The sequence below is a fragment of the Eurosta solidaginis genome, chromosome 5, assembly GCF_040869045.1.
Source record: "Eurosta solidaginis isolate ZX-2024a chromosome 5, ASM4086904v1, whole genome shotgun sequence".
Lineage (NCBI taxonomy): Eukaryota > Metazoa > Arthropoda > Insecta > Diptera > Tephritidae > Eurosta > Eurosta solidaginis.
Genome location: NC_090323.1, coordinates 71,672,532 through 71,692,418, shown reverse-complemented (window position 1 = coordinate 71,692,418; position 19,887 = coordinate 71,672,532). Strand labels below are relative to the sequence as shown.

General features: G+C 32.8%; 1 long non-coding RNA gene across 1 annotated transcript in view; it reads left to right on the top strand.

Annotated features, from left to right (window-relative positions):
* LOC137253972 (uncharacterized) overlaps nucleotides 1-9,667 on the top strand; it is a 295,903-nt gene extending 286,236 nt beyond the window's left edge. Inside the window, exon 6 of the long non-coding RNA XR_010953943.1 lies at nucleotides 9,554-9,667. This is a non-coding gene — a long non-coding RNA (uncharacterized lncRNA). The remainder of the gene's footprint in view (nucleotides 1-9,553) is intronic.
* The last annotated feature ends 10,220 nt before the right edge of the window (nucleotides 9,668-19,887 follow it).

The window sequence follows — 19,887 nt, the reverse complement described above, 5'->3', positions numbered from 1 at the left end:
TCTTCAACTGTCGATGTCTTTCCCGGTCCCTCGTGATCACCTACCTTTTCAACTTCATATCGACCATGGTTTAACTTTTTAACTACTCTATATGGCCCTAAGAATTTCGGCTTTAATTTTAAACCACTGCCGAATTGGGTTCTTTTTACAGCTACTAAATCATTAATTTCATAACTCGTTTCCTGTCGTCTTCGCAAATTATATGATGTTCTGTTTTCCTGCTGCATATGAGAAATATTTTCTTTAGCTTCAATTCTAACCAATTCTCGATCTTCATTTAACTCATTTACCGCTTCATCTTCCAAAAGCTCTTGAAGCTCTGGCACACTGACCAACCGCATATCAATTCCTGTTATAATCTTAAATGGAGAATGCTTTGTGCTTCGTGGAGGTGAATTATTTATGAACTGTTGCACCCTATCTATGTGCTTGTACCAATTATTTGATGTTTCTGTGCATAGTTTCGATAACATAGGAATCACTATCTTATGCATCCTTTCCACCTGTCCATTTCCACGTGGCACTCCTGTTGTGATTAATAAATGCTGAATTTTTTCACCCTCACAATATTCTTTAAATAAATTCGAAGTAAAAGCAGCTCCCTTGTCAGAAATAATACGCTTTGGGTTACCAAATATTGCTGCTTGTTTCTGTAGCCTATCAACTACTGCTTCTGCTCCGGTATTCTTTGTGTGATACAACCAAACAAACTTTCTAAATGCATCTACTACTACAAATATATAATTATATGACTTATTGGTCATTTCAAGTGGTCCTACATGATTAATGTGGTACGTCCCTAATGGTTTATCTTCCTTATTAATACAGTTTAGAAATCCTTCTTTCTTTCCTATCTTTGCTTCATTAACAATACATTCTATGCAACTTCGCACCACCTGTCCAACCTTTGCACTAACTTTTGGTATATAAAATGTCTTTTATAATAGATCCTGTGTTTTCTTTGTAGAGAAATGCTCTTGCCTATGTGCCATTTTTATGACCTCGTCTTCCATTTGTGCTGGTACTACAATCAACTCTTTGTGCGGGTTTCTAAAATTTTACGAACTGCATTTGTCCACTCGTCTTTAAGTTGTGCTTGTTTAAGTCGGTACTTTAACGGGTCGTGTAACATTAAGCAATACACTCTACTTAAGGCGTCAACGTGCTTCATTCGAGTTCCTGGCCTATGCTCGATTTCATAATTAAAATCTTGGAGAAACAAAGCCCATCTCGCAATCTTAGGCGGAACTTCATTCCTTTTAATAGTCATTGTAAAAGCATTACAGTCCGTTAAAATTTTGAATTTTATTCCTAACAGGTATATCCTCCACTTCTTTAATGCTTCAATTATTGCTAACACTTCCAACTCATATGAAGGATAATTCCCTTCTACAGGCTTTGTTTTTCGACTCATGTACTGCACCGGGTGTAACTGTTGGTCATCTGGATCTTTTGCAATAAAATAGCCCCATATCCGTACTTACTGGCATCAGTATGGACTTCCGTTACTGCACTTTGGGAGAATATCCGTAATACTGGCGCTTTCTGCAAGTGAGCTTTCAACTGCTGAAACGCTGCTACTTCTTTATCTCCTAATTTGAAAGCCACGTCTTTTCTTAACAAGTCTGATAATGGTCTAGCAATAATAGCAAAGTTTTCTATAAACCGTCGAAAATAAGATGTTAGCCCTAAAAATCTCTGTATACCTTTTTTGTCTGATGGCAATGGAAAATTCTGAACAGCTTTCGTCTTTTCTTCTGATATTTGCACTGTGCCGTTTTCTATTACGTACCCTAAAAACTCCACTTTTCGTTTTAAGAATTGACATTTTTTCCATTTAATGTTTAATCCATGTTCGGAACTAACCTTCAAAACCTCTTTTAACTTCTCAATACCCTCATTTTCATCTTTTGTGGGTATTATCAAGTCATCCATATATGTAATCACTGTGCCTTTCTGAATTAGCGTTCGAAACACAGCATTAATATACCTACAGAATACAGCTGGAGAATTCGATATACCAAATGGTACTACACAAAACTCATACTGTCCATCACTTGTCACAAATGCAGTGTACTTCCTCGACTGTGGATCTACTGGAACATGAAAAAAACCATTCGACAAATCTAAAGTTGTGAAAACTTTCCCATTTTGCAATCTATCTAAGACATCGTCCATAACTACCATCGGGAAATTGTCTCTTACTATCTTTTTATTGAGTTGCCTATAGTCACAACATAAACGTTTCCCTCCATCCTTCTTTGAAACAACCACAATCGGGGAAGCATAGTTAGAATTGCTAGGTACAATTATGCCATCTTTTAACCAATCTTCAATTTGCCTATCGATAAGGTTACGATCTTCGAATGACATTCGCCTCGGATGTTGATACACCGGTATTTCATCCGACAAAACAATTTCCATTTTTATGGCTGATTGGCAGTTACCCACTGGTATATATTCATTAACTAAACCCGTTACTTCCGTAGCCAAATCTGTATTTAAATGTTTAACGTCTGGTATATTTACTTCTTCTAACTCATTCAAATTCATTACATCGAACTCTTTTATCCAATTTTCCGTATCCAATTTCGATCACGTTTGCAAAAGCGCTGTATAATTTCCTGTGATCATTGCTCAACTTAGTCTCGCAGCCACTTAACAACAACGTGTCGTAACGCATTATGTTCAAAGAAAATCCCGAATCTATAAGGGCTTCAAACTTAAAATCGTTAACTTTAACTGTTTTGAAATGTAACTCATTTTTAGCTCTTTTACAAAAAGGTTGAAACACCTCATCGCCCAAAGAATTAACTGTGCCTAAATCCTTCCTTATTTCTTTGGAGCCTTTGGATTTACCCTTGCACTCAAACGAACGATGACCCATTTCGTTGCACTTAAGTTGCTTCTGTGGGCATTGTACTGCCATATGAGACTTGTCCCCGCACTTAAAACACCTCTTTTGCACTTCTTCTTTTGGCTTTGCTATACCAACTTTGTTTTTCCCCCAGTAGTACACTTTGCTCAGTCCTAACCTGTCCTGAATAGGCTTTACGTATCTTTTCATACACTTTCAATTGCTCTTTCAAATCTTCAATATTCTTTGCTTGATATAAATAGACTTATTATATCTTGAATCTGGAATACCCTCAATGAAATAGTCTATGATACTTGCCTCATCTAAGTTTATTTGTTTAGCTATTTCCATAAGACTATATAAGTATTCCCGAAAACTTTCATTACCATTTTTGCGCCTATTCTTTAACAATTTATGAACATCTGACGAACAAAGTTTAGAACCAAATTCAAACCAAACTCCAAACTCACCCAATTTAAAATATTACTTTGGCTTCTTACGAAAAGCTTAGCTGCTCCACGCAAAAGCTGCTTTCCATACACAAATTTTTGTAAATCGTTCCACTTTACAACATCTGCATTTAGCTCTAAGTCATTCAACCAAAATCTAATATCTACAGATCCCTCTCCATAAACCGGACTAATACAACCGCTCATATCTTTAAGAGTAAACTGCTGTTGTCGTACGAGAAACTGGGAAGACTGTATGACATTATTTTCTTGCACATCATCATATATTGATTGATTAGACTCATCTTCACTCTGATCGGTACGTAACAACCCGTAGTGCTGGAGTAATCTATTCTGTTATTCACGTTTTAGGCCTGATGTTGAAAGATTTAACTCTGCCAACTTTTCCCTAAGTAAGTTGACTGTCAAATTCATAATTTCATTCAAATCCATTTTTACAAAAAAAAAGTTTAGTTCAATATTACAAAAAAAAAAAAACTCTTTTATTTAATAGTCGTGTTTGCAGGCTATTCTTTCAATATCAAGAAACATACATGAATGCAAATGTGTACACAAATTTTAATTAACTTCTTTTTGATTACATCTAGTTTTGAAATGTATATACTCTGTTTTTAAAACAACTCTGTTTTCAACTACTTTTTACTATCTCTTGTATTATTTCATTTCTTTTTATTACCTTCGTTAGTTTTGTATTTCACTCTCTATTTACCAAAATTCTGTGCTTCGATTCTACCTTATTTGATTGTCGTCACTCAGTATCACCAATTTTGATTTCGCCTTCTCTTAATTGCCACGAACTTCACATTTGCTTTCTATTTTCTTGTACCTTCTTCCAGCATTTATTTCGATTATACATTCACTTCATATTACATCTTAATTTCTTCAAAATTTTGCTCTTCTTTTACATCAATTTCGTATTTGCGTTCTACTTGATTATTATCTTCATTCAATACTTCCACTAAATTTTCATTTCTTTGTGTTTTGATTTACATTTCTTAGAACATTTCCTTCTACATATATTCACTTGACATCGATAGCGCAATGTTTTTTTTTTCAGTTCACACAGCTTCTTATTTGAATTTCTACTTTAAATTAGCATAAATTCATTTGCACAACCTTCTTTGTTTATCGATTCATTCAATTTTATTTTCTTCTGCTTTATCTTCTTTCTGTAAAACTTCTTTTCTTCTTAATTGGTATCAACCCCTTTTTTTTATACTCAGTTGAGCAGAGCTCACAGAGTATATTAAGTTTGATTGGATAACGGTTGGTTGTACATATATAAAGGAATCGAGATAGATATAGACTTCCATATATCAAAATAATCAGGATCCAAAAAAATTTTGATTGAGCCATGTCCGTCCGTCCGTCCGTCCGTCCGTTAACACGATAACTTGAGTAAATTTTGAGGTATCTTGATGAAATTTGGTATGTAGGTTCCTGAGCACTCATCTCAGATCGCTATTTAAAATGAACGATATCGGACTATAACCACGCCCACTTTTTCGATATCGAAAATTTCGAAAAACCGAAAAAATGCGATAATTCATTGCCAAAGGCGGTTAAAGCGATGAAACTTGGTAGATCGGTTGACGTTATGACGCAGAATAGAAAATTAGTAAGATTTTGGACAATGGGCGTGGCACCGCCCACTTTTACAAGAAGGTAATTTAAAAGTTTTGCAAGCTGTAATTTGGCAGTCGTTGAAGATATCATGATGAAATTTGGCAGGAACGTTACTACTATTACTATATATGTGCTATATGAAAATTAGCAAAATTGGATGAATAACACGCCCACTTTTTAAAAAAAATTTTTTTTAAATTCAAATTTTAACAAAAAATTTAATATCTTTACTGTATATAAGTAAATTAAGTCAAAATTCAACTCCAGTAATGATATGATGCAACAAAATACAAAATTAAAAGAAAATTTCAAAATGGGCGTGGCTCCGCCCATTTTCATTTAGTGTGTCTAGAACACTTTTAATGCCATAAGTCGAACAAAAATTTACCAATCCTTTTGAAATTTGGTAGGAGCATAGATTCTATGACGTTAACTGTTCTCTGTGAAAATGGGCGAAATCGATGGAAGCCACGCCCAGTTTTTATACACAGCCCACCGTCTGTCCTTCCGCTCGGCCGTTAACACAATAACTTGAGCAAAAACCGATATATCTTTACTAAACTTAGTCCACGTACTTATCTGAACTCACTTTATCTTGGTATAAAAAATGGCCGAAATCCGACCATAACCACGCCCACTTTATCGATATCGAAAATTACGAAAATTTAAAAAAATGCCATAATTCTATACCAAATACGAAAAAAGGGATGAAACATGGTAACTGGATTGGTTTATTGACGCAAAATATAACTTTGGAAAAAACCTTGTAAAATGGGTGTGACACCTACCATATTAAGTAGAAGAAAATGAAAAAGTTCTACAAGGCGAAATCAACAGCCCTTGGAATCTTGGCAGGAATACTGTTAGTGTTATTGAATATATAAATAAATTAGCAGTACCCGACAGATGATTTTCTGGATCACCTGATCCACATTTGGTCGATATCGCGAGAACGCCTTCACATATACATCTAAGGGCCACTCGCTTTTAAAACCCTCATTAATACCTTTAATTTGATATCCATATCGTACAAACACATTCTAGAGTCACCCCTGGCCCACCCTAATGGCGATATCTCGAAAAGGCGTGCACCTATAGACCTAATGCCCACTCCCTCTTAAAATGCTCAGTAACACCTTTCATTTGATACCCATATCGTAAAAACATTCTAGAGTCACCCCTGGCCCACCCTAATGGCGATATCTCGAAAAGGCGTCCACCTATAGACCTAATGTCCACTCCCTCTTAAAATGCTCAGTAACACCTTTCCTTTGATACCCATATCGTACAAACAATCTAGAGTCACCCCTGGCCCACCCTAATGGCGATATCTCGAAAAGGCGTCCACCTATAGACCTAATGCCCACTCCCTCTTAAAATGCTCAGTAACACCTTTCGTTTGATACCCATATCGTACAAACATTCTAGAGTCACCCCTGGCCCACCCTAATGGCGATATCTCGAAAAGGCGTCCACCTATAGACCTAATGCCCAGTCCCTCTTAAAATGCTCAGTAACACCTTTCGTTTGATACCCATATCGTACAAACATTCTAGAGTCACCCTTGGTCAACCTTTATGGCGATATCTCGAAAAGGCGTCCACCTATAGAACTGAGGATTACTCCCTTTTAAAATACTCATTACCACCTTTCATTTGATACCCATATCGTACAAACACATTCTAGAGTCACCCTGGCCCACCCTAATGGCGATATCTCGAAAAGGCGCCCACCTATAGACCTAGTGCCCACTCCCTCTTAAAATGCTCAGTAACACCTTTCGTTTGATACCCATATCGTACAAACATTCTAGAGTCACCCTTGGTCCACCTTTATGGCGATATCTCGAAAAGGCGTCCACCTATAGAACTAAGGATTACTCCCTTTTAAAATACTCATTACCACCTTTCATTTGATACCCATATCGTACAAACACATTCCAGAGTCACCCCTGGCCCACCCTAATGGCGATATCTCGAAAAGGCGTCCACCTATGGACCTAATGCCCACTCCCTCTTCAAATGCTCAGTAACACCTTTCGTTTGATACCCATATCGTACAAACACATTCTAGAGTCACCCCTGGCCCACCCTAATGGCGACATTTCGAAAAGGCGTCCACCTATAGACCTAATGCCCACTCCCTCTTAAAACGCTCAGTAACACCTTTCATTTGATTCCCATATCGTACAACTAGAGACACCCCTGGTCCACCTTTATGGCGATATCTCGAAACGGCGTCCACCTAGGGAACTAAGGATCACTCCTTTTCAAAATACTCATTAACAGCTTTCATTTGATACCCATATCGTACAAAAATATTCTAGAGTCACCCCTGGTCCACCTTTATGGGGATTTCTCGAAAAGGCGTTCACCTATAGAACTAAAGCCCATTCCCTTTTAAAATACTCATTATCACCTTTCATTTGATACCCATATCGTACAAACACATTCTAGAGTCAGCCCTGGTCCACCTTTATGGCGATATCCCTAAATGGCGTCCATCCATAGAACTATGGCCTACTCTCTCTTAAAATACTCTTTAATACCTTCCATTTGATACACATGTCATACAACCACATTCCAGGGTTACCCTAGGTTCATTTTCCTACATGGTGATTTTCCTTATTTTGTCTCCATAGCTCTCAACTGAGTATGTAATGTTCGGTTACACCCGAACTTAGCCTTCCTTACTTGTTTTAATATAAACTTCTTTCTTCATTTACTTCTTGTTTTGATTCTTCTCTTTCTTTCAACAAACTTCTTTTTATATCATCTTACACAAATTTGGATTTGACTTCGTATTTTATATTCGTTTTCTCATCACTGTGATTTGGCTTCTTAGTTGTTTTCTTTTTTACTAAAACTTCTTTACATTTACTCTGCACGCATGTACATACCTATGTACGTTTATACACACATTCTAGTTACTATGTTTGAGTTCCGCTTTATTTAGCTGTACTTTTATTTTAACTGTTCAGCTACTTCCGCTGCTGACGTTCTGATTCGGCTATAGGCATTGCCGACAATCAGCTTCGGTTACCGCCGCTGCTGACGTTCTGCGTCGACTGCGTTTTTAAAAAAAAAAATTAAAAGTGATTGTTTCTGCCTGCGTCAGCTGCGCTGCTTTTTGGCGTCTCCTTCATATAAAAAACGTTTTCTTCGCGAAATTTACATAAAAATGTTCAAAATAATGCAGTTTTGGAACAAATATGAATATTTTTCATATATTAGAGTCTTGCAGCCGACAAAAACACGCGACTTCGTACGATTCAACTTATCTGCTGCTGCTTTCATTGGCAGATATCCCGGTTAAGCCCCCAATTTGTAGGATTTCTTACCGTTTTATTTCATACAAAAACTTAACGCACTTTTGTTTTAATCAAATATTATTTAATTCATTTAATTATTAACAAATATTATTTAATTTATTTAAGTTAGTTTGAAATTACAACATTTAGCGACATAAATGCGATCTTATTTTATAAGCTTCTCGAATCGTACTCAATTCATTTATCAGGAAAAAAATATATTTAAAAAATCAAAGGTTGCTTCATAGGTTACAAAAATAATAAAGTTGTTTTAATACACAAGTGAATAGTTCATCACTCTACATCCAGCACTACATATATATAAAATTCTTCTGTCACAGGGTTTGTGGTTGAAGTCCCTCGAAACGGCTCCACCGATTCCCATGAAATTTTGTAAACATAGCGAGTTAGAATCCGATCCTCAAAATACCAGTAAATGGTGAGGGTGGTCCACCCCTTAATTTTTTTTTTTTTGGGCAAAGTTTTTGGTTTTCCAAAAATACATACAACCCTTTAGGACAGGAACTGGAACTGAGATTGGGAATAAGGGATGGAGGAGAATATAAAGAATATAAAGAACCAGAAAGATGAAAAACGAGGGAGGACGAAAGAAACAGAAAAAGGTATAGAGTAACACGAAAATAAAGAGATAAGATAGATGTAGCGGGGGAAGGAGAAGAAGGGGGAGCCAGAGAGAAAAGAAGGGATGGAAAAGACGAACAGGGAGAAAGATACGCAAAGAGAGGAGTGAATCTAAGAATAAAAAGAGGAAGGGGGACTGAGATGTAAAAGCTTTTTAAAAGATATGTAGATAGACCAAAGTTAGGGCAGAAAAACGTCAGTCGGATCTGCTAGTCTATCTACTTATATAAAGAGGGATATATATATATACTCCACCCATTTTAATTAAATTTGCAGGACAGCTTCACACTGACCCGTAAGGTGTAACTGCGAAGTTTTTCCCAGAAGTGGACCAGCGACCGATAAGTTCTAACAAATTCTATTCACGCTTCGATTTGCGTGAAATTTGCCTAGTTTAATGATGCCAAAGAAGTTTAGCTCCTCACGCGCGTACATAAGAACAGACATCCTCTTTTTTTCTAACTGCTCTACGCTTGCAGTCTACTCTCTAATTTAAAATTAAAATCCAGTTCTGGTATAATCTAAATTTCAAATCAAATTCGGTATGGTCTTATTCCTTTTTTATTTTGTTGTATTTTATTTTATTCTATATTACTTTATTTTGTTTTATTCTATAACTATTAAAAAACTCTCCAATAATATTCGTAGCTTTAACTTGAATGATCTCGTTTTATTTCGTAAACACTTTGAACAGCAACAATGAAAATTACACTTTGCTCATGTTTATTGATTCTCGCGCTGTACTTCGAACAAGACAACAACCAGGGATCGACAAAAACGTTTTATGGAAGCATGACCACACCTACTTTGAAACAAAATTGATATCAAAAAATAAAAAAAATAGCAAAGGAGTTAGTAAAAAGGACATTGTAAAAACTTCGAAAATTCATAAAATGATATTATTTTATTTAGAAAGAAAATTATACATTTTGTAATCCTGATAGAAGGTAACTCCATTCGCCGCCAGGGGGCGCAAGGACCGGTATATTAAAAAAATCGTATTTGTGGTCCGATGCGTTCAATTGAATAAATCAAACACAGCTTCATTGTTTTCGTACAGGTGAACCAAAACCAAAAAAATATACCCAAAAATATTATTTCAAAAGTAATAACGAAATTATAGCAGTTTAGTTCCTAATGGGCACATCATAATGCATTCGGTTGTAGGCGAGAGGATAGAATGTATGCGCGCGGCGATGTGTGGTGCGCTTGCCTATGCGGTGCCGACCGCTGACGTACACAATCAGCGTGAGCTTTTGGTTGAGACAGTTTTTTAGTTAAAAAGTGGCCTGCTACCATTTGCTCGCGAGGTCAAGGGTGAGTACTTAGATTGTTTACATAAGGCCTGCTAGTTTCACAGCATAGTAAGTCAAACACATGTAGTGTCCGTAGGATGTTCAGTTTAAGTACGTATTTGGCATTAAAAGTGGTGTCATATTTAAAGATATATTTAGCGCTAAATTTTATTTCTTTAAAATATTATTAATAGCATGTAATGCTCCTTGAGAACACCTATGAACACATTATTATTGCTTATGCTTGAGAACTGTAATTTGACCGTAAAAAGGGCGCCAATTGTTCAACTAGATATGTACAACTCGTTAATATTATAAAAGTAAAAAGGAAATTTTGATGTTTGGAGGTCCAGACGTTTGGCTTTATGACTCAGTCTTTCCAAAACAGCCGAACGTATTTAAATGACATTAAACTATTTTAACATATGTACATAGTGGCGATTTTTTTTTTTTGAAAAGGGGGTTTCCGCTCCTTCGAAGCAGTTTTTTTCGGTTAATCATTTTGTTACCCAATCACGAACAGATTTGTATGAAAAAATGTGGAAGGATCTACTGGCAATATTTATTGAAAAGGTATAACTCTCTACACTCCTTGGGAACAGTAACTTGTTATAAAGGTTTGGAAACTCTGACAGCCACCCTCGCTCCACCTCTATGAAACGGTACATTTAAATTGCTATAACTCTTCTGATACTTGTCCCAGACCAATAATATCAGGAATTTAGCTTTAATTTTATTTGACTGCTAATTTTTTAAGACTTTTGGAGAAAATAGGTCACCACCGCTGTATAACTAAAGGGTTAGCGCAGCGTGCCTAAAGCGTCCTGATGATGAAGGCTAAGCAACCTTCGAAATGGATCTATCTGCGAAGCAATGGCAGGTTGTCTGAAAAATTGTCTACCTACTATTCCGAAAATAGAAAGCAATTTACCAATTATTGAAAAATAAAAAAAAAACAATAATTATCATAAAATTTATTGTTCTGGCCTTGAGCTTGAATCAAACCTTGAAAATAAGAGACTTTGAGCGACAAAAAAACAATTTTAGCTGAATTCATTATCTGATTCATTTGTGTTCTGTTCTTTATAAAATTTCTTTAGGGAATTTGGCTGCAAAAACAAGTATAAAACTGCAGGTACTATTTCACAGATACCCAAGAAATATATACAGGCTTACAAGACCAATGCAAAAAACTATTCTTGAGAATTTGCTTAAGTATGGCCTGGATTTTACTTAATATACAAGAAGTAAATGGCTTTGGTAAAACCACCAGAAATCCTTAAATACTAAAATTATAATGTCAGTACTTGCAGTGACAAATGTACATTTCCTAGAAACGAGTTTTCTTGCAAATTATCTTACAAATCAAGCACGCAGAACATATTTTCTACAAAATTAAGTTCAATTTTTACATATTTACATAATGTTTTCATTTGCCAAAACGCTATACTTTCATTGTGCGTTAGTGGATGTATTCGCGATTTTGTTAACTGAAATAATTTTCGTTACCATGAATGCTGCCACAAAACGCAACCATTTAATCTTGGTAGACATAAAAACTTTAACTCATAACATTTCAAAATAATTCGTACTTCATGAAATAACTTCCAAGCAAAAGTTATAAAGCTGAAGCATTTCTTAATTATAGTTTTGGTTTAAGTTGTACTACCTCATAGTTGTAGGGTTAAGTACAAAGATTTATTTTACAATAACAAAAATTATGAGCTGGTAAAAGCAAAACAAACAAGCTTTACTAAGAAAGTATTGCAAAACAAAGTAAAAAGAGATTAAACTTTAAAGCTGGCCATTAATGCCAAAAATATTCTTATCATTTCTCTTATAATACATACAAACAATATGTACAATAAGAACGTGGGGCGAATCTTTAACGACTGGTCGGTAAAACAAAATAGCTTCTTGCACAGCAAGACAAAGCTTCCACAAGTAAATTTTACCCTTAAATAAAATCAACTCTGTTATAGCTAAAGTCAAGTAGAAGGAGACGCTTAGCCTTTCGTTACATCGCAGACATTGCCGGGCACTAAAATCATAATTGGTATAACGGTGACCTCCATAACTAAGTTGGCCAATAATAAGAAATAATGGCTTAAATAAGGGAACAGATTATGGAGGTAGCGTGCAAGTGCAAGTAACATCAAAACACTTTAAAAAGGACTTTTCTTAAAGGGATCGGTGATGGTTTGACAATCACTTCCAATGTTGTTACATCTGCCATGATAAAATTCCCACGACGCAATCATCTGTCTTGCACATTCCGTTTAGAGTCGGCAAAGAACCCCTAATGCGCCGTCAATTTGAAGAGGTAAAATAGAGATACTAATATTTTTATACTCAGCGGGCTTTGCACACAGAGTATATTAACTTTGATTGGATAACGGTTGGTTGTACAGGTACAAAGGAATCGAGATAGATATAGACTTCCATATATCAAAATCATCAGTATCGAAAAAAAAATTTGATTAAGCTATGTCCGTCCGTCCGTCCGTCCGTCCGTCCATCCGTCCGTCTATCCGTTAACACGATAATTTGAGTAAATATTGAGATATCTTCACCAAATTTGGTACACGAGCTTATCTGGACCCAGAATAGATTGGTATTGAAAATGGGCGAAATCAGATGATAACCACGCCCACTTTTTAAATATATAACATTTTGGAAAACACAAAAAACCTGATTATTTAGTAAATAATACACCTAGAGTGTTGAAATTTGACATGTGGACTGATATTGAGACTCTTAATAAAAATTTGAAAAAGTTTTTTAAAATAGGCGCGGCACCGTCCACTTGTGATAAACTCAATTATACAAATATTATTAATCATAAATCAAAAATCGTTAAACCTATCGTAACAAAATTCGGCAGAGAGGCTGCCTTTATTATAAGGAATGCTTTGAAGAAAATTAACGAAATCGGTTAAGGACCACGCCCACTTTTATATAAAAGATTTTTAAAAGGGTCGTGGACGAATAAAATAAGCTATATCTGTGTTTATAACAATAAATAGGGAAAACTTCAAATTTTAAAAAATGGGCGTGGCACCGCCCATTTTATTACTAAGCAATTTTCTATGTTTCGGGAGCCATAACTAGAAGAAAAATTAACGGATCGTAATAAAATTGAGTACGCAAATTTTTCCTGTAGCAGGAAATATTTCTAGAAAAAATGGACGAGATCGGATAAAGACCCCGCCCACTTTTATATAAGAGATTTATAAAAGGGTCGTAGGCGAAAATAATAAGCTATATGTTAGCGAAATAGAGCTTTGTATCAATAGAATTTTACTTTCTAAATTGAATTATAACATTAAATTGGAAAACACAAAAATTTTTGAAAATGGGTTTGGCACCGCCCCTTTTATGACTAAGCAATTTTCTATGTTTCGGGAGCCATAGCTCGAAGAAAAATTAACGAATCGTAATAAAATTGGGTACACAAATTTTCCCTATAATAGATAATATTTCTAGTAAGAATGGACGGGATCAGTTAAAAACCATGGCAACTTAGATATAAACCAAGTTTAAAAGGGTCGTACACTAGAATAATAAGCTATAATTTAGCAAAAAATAGTTTTGAATCAATGATAATTCACTTATCAAGTTTAATGTAAGAGGAAATGGGGAGACATTATTTTAAACGGGCGGTGCCACGTGTTATGTAGAAAAGTAATTTATCTGAAATGAAATGTGCAGTTGAAGCTCACGCTGAGTATATAATGTTCGGTTACACCCGAACTTAAACACCTTTACTTGTTTTTAAATAAGTTTTTTTTTCAGAATAAAGCTATTTAAATAAATGTAGAATTTGCTTTTTTTTAAATATTAATAGTTTAAGTTTTTTTTCAGAATAAAGCTATTTAAATAAATGTAGAATTTGCTTTTTTTTAAATATTAATAGTTTCTCTGAAGTTTCACCTGTCCCGTACAATCGGATATATTTTTGCGATTTTTCACATACATATACAAATATTTCAAGAGCAGGTTTCTAGTTTCATGTGCCACATAATATTAATGCACTAAATACTCGGCCTCAAAAATAGTTTTTCCTTTAGGTAAGGTCTAAAAATTAGGCAATCTAGCCGGACCCATGCGCATCTTGCGCAACAATATACAAAACATAGTTGCGAGTTATGAAAATATACAAATTATATTTCCCATATACTCATATTATAGCTATTTACACATTGATATTAAAGATTCTAGCTACATATTTAAATATTTTTACAATACTTCTTTGAATACAATATTAGACGTGAAAATAGAATCATTTGTTATTTTTTGTTTGAATGTTTCTTGCACTGAAAGGGTAATATCCTCAAATCATCTTACTCTAGAAAAAGCTACATATAATTGCCCCTGTGAAAATACAGGGCTATGCAAATATAAGCCAGATTTGTCAAAGATTTGACCTTGTGCTTTATTAATTGTCATAGCGAAAGCTACTTTTAACGGAAACTTTTTTCCTTTCATCTGGAAAGGTACAGTTGGATCTGACGGGGTAAGTTTAATTCTAGGTATAATTGCTATCTGTCCCAAGTCGAATAATTTGACAATGATTGTGTTCTCGCCTAAATGCACCATTTATAAGTCTTGCTTTGGCATTAAAGTTCCGAATCAGCATTACGATTACATTTTTCTTCAAAAGAAATTTAGGGGGGGGGGGGGGGGGAGGGGGTTGTTGGGGGCAAGCCGGAAGGATTTAGGGACTTAAGAAACTCAATTGGATAACACTGAACATTATGAGTTTCATCTTGTTCAACTGTATCGCAACTTAGATACACTCTGCTCTCACCTGACAATAAATTAGATACAATAAACTCATTAAAAGTGGAGGAATCGTAATTTTTTGGACATAAAATAGCTGTTGAATGAAAATTAGATATGTATGTTTCTGTCATTTATTTCATTTGTGCCAAAGACTTTGGCAGTTAGGTTATTATGATCAGTGGCATTTTCGAAGTATTTTAATCGTACCTTCGGATACATTTCATTGAATTTCTAAGTAAGTCACCATTTCCTAGTTTGAGCAACCAGTTTTTAAACTCATGGTCATTATTTGCCCTCATATTTTGGATTAATCGTCAAATTTTTACTTTTGCCCACAACGGTGAGTGTTTTATACAATTTTCAATAATTGATGTTCTGGTCACATGTCTAACAACGGGAAGAACTTGTCGAAAATCACCTCCAAATACAAATATTTTTCCCCCAAATGGCAAATTAACATTAATGATGTCTTGTGACGGTAGATATCATTGCGTTCGATGAGGATTTTTAATTCTTCGCATACAGAAATTTGCGGCAAACTAACCTGCCCCTTGTGGCAACAAACTGAGGAACTGTTATCGCTAACTTCCCCTGTATAAAGTTTTGCCGTGCAGAACAAACATTGTTGGTCCATACGCCCAAAGCTATGTTGTTCTACTGAAATGCCGCGGCGTGCGCTAAAATATGTTTTTGGAAGCTTTTCCTACGCCCTCCTAGCGTCCACATCACTCTCTAGCCTTAAAATGTATGTCTGTTGCAAATCACTTCTCCGCTGAACTATTGCCTGTTCACTTTGTTCTTGTCTTACTTTAGAATAAGAGCGACGGGCGATATGTGCATATTTTAGAGCTAAAGTCAAATTTTTTATCTTTAAAATTTTACTACCAAATCCAATTTCATTAAACATTTAAAATTTAAATTCATTTAAATAATTTTATTGTAACCCATTTCTACTTAAATATAAGCTACACCTTGATCTGATATAATTTTAAATACAAATTATTGAAAATTATTATTCTAATAACGACGATATATAAACTGAAAACTAATTTAAGTGAGGTACATCGTGGATTATCGATTATAGGACAGGTTCTTCTGAATAGACTAAAATACCGCCAAATTTTTTAAGTTTCAAGAACATAACTAATACTACCTTAATGAAAAACAATTACATTTTTTATAATAGGGTATCTAATCCTAGTTTAATAATAAAATTTTTAAGACAAATAAAATCAATTTAAAAACTGTTATAAATTTAAAATTTCACTTAATAAATTTATACATATTTTTAACTTATATCTTTCATCGAAAAATTTTTATTTGCATTATTTGTATAACCGCGGATGCTGGCACAAATTTAACCAATCCTAAATAAAATTACTAATTCCAATTTTAATTGATTAATTAAACTAATTACTGAGAATAAAATTTAAATTATCAATTATTAAAATAAATAATAATACACACAAAAATTTACCTATAAAATAAATTTATAACAAAAAATAAGCTAAAATAAAACTTTGTATTAAAAATAGATTTATAAAAAATATGAAAATGAATAATAAATATTAAATTCAAATAAAAAAAATAATTAATTTTAATAATAAAAATATAAATTATAAAAATTATTAATAATTTTAAAATTTTTAATATTATAAATTAACTAATAATTATCAAATTAATAATTTAATATAGTAATTTACCCCCCTAAAAATGTTTCCATAAATTCATTAAATAATATAAAATATAACATACTGAAAATAATTACCAATTTTAAAATTTTCAATAAAAATAAATTTCATAATAAAATATAAAATAAAAACGATTAATAATTCTAGAATCTAAACTATTTTTTTCTAATAAAATAAAATAATTTATTTCAATTTTTAAAATTTATATTTAATATTAATAAATAATTATATTCAATAATTTAAATTAAATTTTCATTTATAAACTATTTTCAAATTAATATTATAAAACTTAACTCTTATATTTATAAATATAACATTATAAAAATAATTAATAATTTTAAAATTTTTAATAAAAATCAATTTCATAATTAAATATAAAATAAAAACGATTAATATTCTAGAATCTAAACTATTTTTTTTCTAATAAAATAAAATAATTTATTTCAATTTTTAAAATTTATGTTTAATGTTAATAAATATTATATTCAATAATTTAAATTAAATTTTCATTTATAAATTATTTTCAAATTAATATTATAAAACTTAACTCTTATATTTATAAATATAACATTATAAAAATAATTTTTAATAAAAATCAATTTCATAATTAAATATAAAATAAAAACGATTAATAATTCTAGAATCTAAACTATTTTTTTTCTAATAAAATAAAATAATTTATTTCAATTTTTAAAATTTATATTTAATATTAATAGAGAACTATAATCAATAATTTAAATTAAATTTTCATTTATAAATTATTTTCAATTTTATATTCTAACACTTAATTCCTCATATTTATAAAATATATTATAAAAATAATTAATAATTTTAAAATTTTTAATAAAAATCAATGTCATAATTAAATATAAAATAAAAACGATTAATAATTCTAGAATCTAAACTATTTTTTTTCTAATAAAATAAAATAATTTATTTTAATTTTTAAAATCTATATTTAATATTAACAGATAATTAATTATATAATTGTATTCAATAATTTAAATTAAATTTTCATTTATAAATTATTTTCAATTTAATATTCTAACATTTAACCTCTCATATTTATAAATATAAAATATAATGAAAATTATTAATAATTTTAAAATTTTTAATAAAAATTAATTTAATAATAAAATATAAAATAAAAATGATTAATAATTATAAATCTAAACTATTTTTTTTTCTAATATAATAAAATAATTTATTTCAATTTTTGAAATTTATATTTAATATTGATAAATAGCTATATTAAATAATTTAAATTAAATTTTAATTTAAAAATTATTTTCAAATTTATATTCTAACACTTAATTCCTCATATTTATAAAATTTAAATATTATGAAAATGATTAATAATTTTAAAATTTTTAATAAAATAAATAATTCATAATTAACCCCTAATTAATTATTAATATTTAATTTATAAAAATTATGAAAATTATTAATTTTAAAATTTTTAATAAAATAAATTAATAATTTATAATTAATTATTTAATAAAATTGAAAATAATTAATAATTTTAAAATTTTTAATAAAATAAATAATTCATAATTAACCCCTAATTAATTATTAATTATTAATATTTAATTTATAACAAGTAAGGAAGGTTAAGTTCGGGTGTAACCGAACATTACATACTCAGTTGAGAGCTATGGTGACAACATAAGGGAAAATAACCATGTAGGAAAATGAACCGAGGGAAACCCTGGAATGTGTTTGTATGACATGTGCATCAAATGAAAGGCATTAAAGAGTATTTTATAAGGGAGTGGGCCATAGTTCTATAGGTGGACGTCATTTAGGGATGTAGCCATAAAGGTGGATCAGGGTTGACTCTAGAATGCGTTTGTACGATATGGGTATCAAATGAAAGGTATTAATGAGTATTTTAAAAGGGCGTGGACCTAAGTACTATAGATGGTCGCCTTTTCGAAATATCGCCGTAAAGATGGACCAGGGGTGACTCTAGAATGCGTTTGTACGATATGGGTATCAAATGAAAGGTGTTAATGAGCATTTTAAAAGGGAGTAATCCTTAGTTCCATAGGTGGACGCCGTTTCGAGATATCGCCATAAAGGTGGACCAGGGGTGACCCTAGAATTTGTTTGCACAATATGGGCATCAAACGAAAGGTGTTAATGAGTATTTTAAAAGGGAGTGGGCCTTAGTTCTATAGGTGGACGCCGTTTCGAGATATCGCCATAAAGGTGGGCCAGGGGTGACTCTAGAATTCGTTTGTGCAATATCGGTATCAAACGAAAGGAGTTAATGAGTATTTTAAGAGAGAGTGGGCCTTAGTTCTATAGGTGGACGCATTTTCGAGGTATCGCAATAAAGGTGGACCAGGGGTGACTCTAGACTTTGTTTGTACGATATGGGTATCAAATGAAAGTTGTTAATGAGTATTTTTAAAAGGGAGTGGGACTTCGTTTTATAGGTGTTCGCCTTTTCGAGATATCGCAATAAAGGTGGACCAGGGGTGACTTTAGAATTTGTTTGTATGATATGGGTATCAAATGAAAGGTGTTAATGATTATTTTAAAAGGGCGTGGGGCTTAGTTCTATAGGTGGACCCCTTTTCGAGATATCGCCATAAAGGTGGACCGGGGGTGACTCTAGAATTCGTTTGTGCAATATGGGTATCAAACGAAAGGAGTTAATGAGTATTTTAAGAGGGAGTGGGCCTTAGTTCTATAGGTGGACGCCTTTTCGAGATATCGCCATAAATATGGACCAGGTGTGACTCTAGAATGCGTTTGTACGATATGGGTATCAAATGAAAGGTGTTAATGAGTATTTTAAAAGGGAGTAATCCTTAGTTCCATAGGTGGACGCCGTTTCGAGATATCGCCATAAAGGTTGACCAGGGGTGACCCTAGAATTCGTTTGTGCAATATGGGTATCAAACGAAAGGAGTTAATGAGTATTTTAAGAGGGAGTGGGCCTTTCTGGACCAGGGGTGACTCTAGACTTTGTTTGTACGATATGGGTATCAAATGAAAGGTGTTAATGAGTATTTTTAAAAGGGAGTGGGCCTTTGTTCTATAGGTGTTCGCCTTTTCGAAATATCGCCATAAAGGTGGACCAGGGGTGACTCTAGAATGAGTTTGTACGATATGGGTATCAAATTAAAGGCATTAATGAGAGTTTTAAAAGGGAGTGGTGGTAGTTGTATATGTGAAGGCGTTTTCCAGATATCGACCAAAA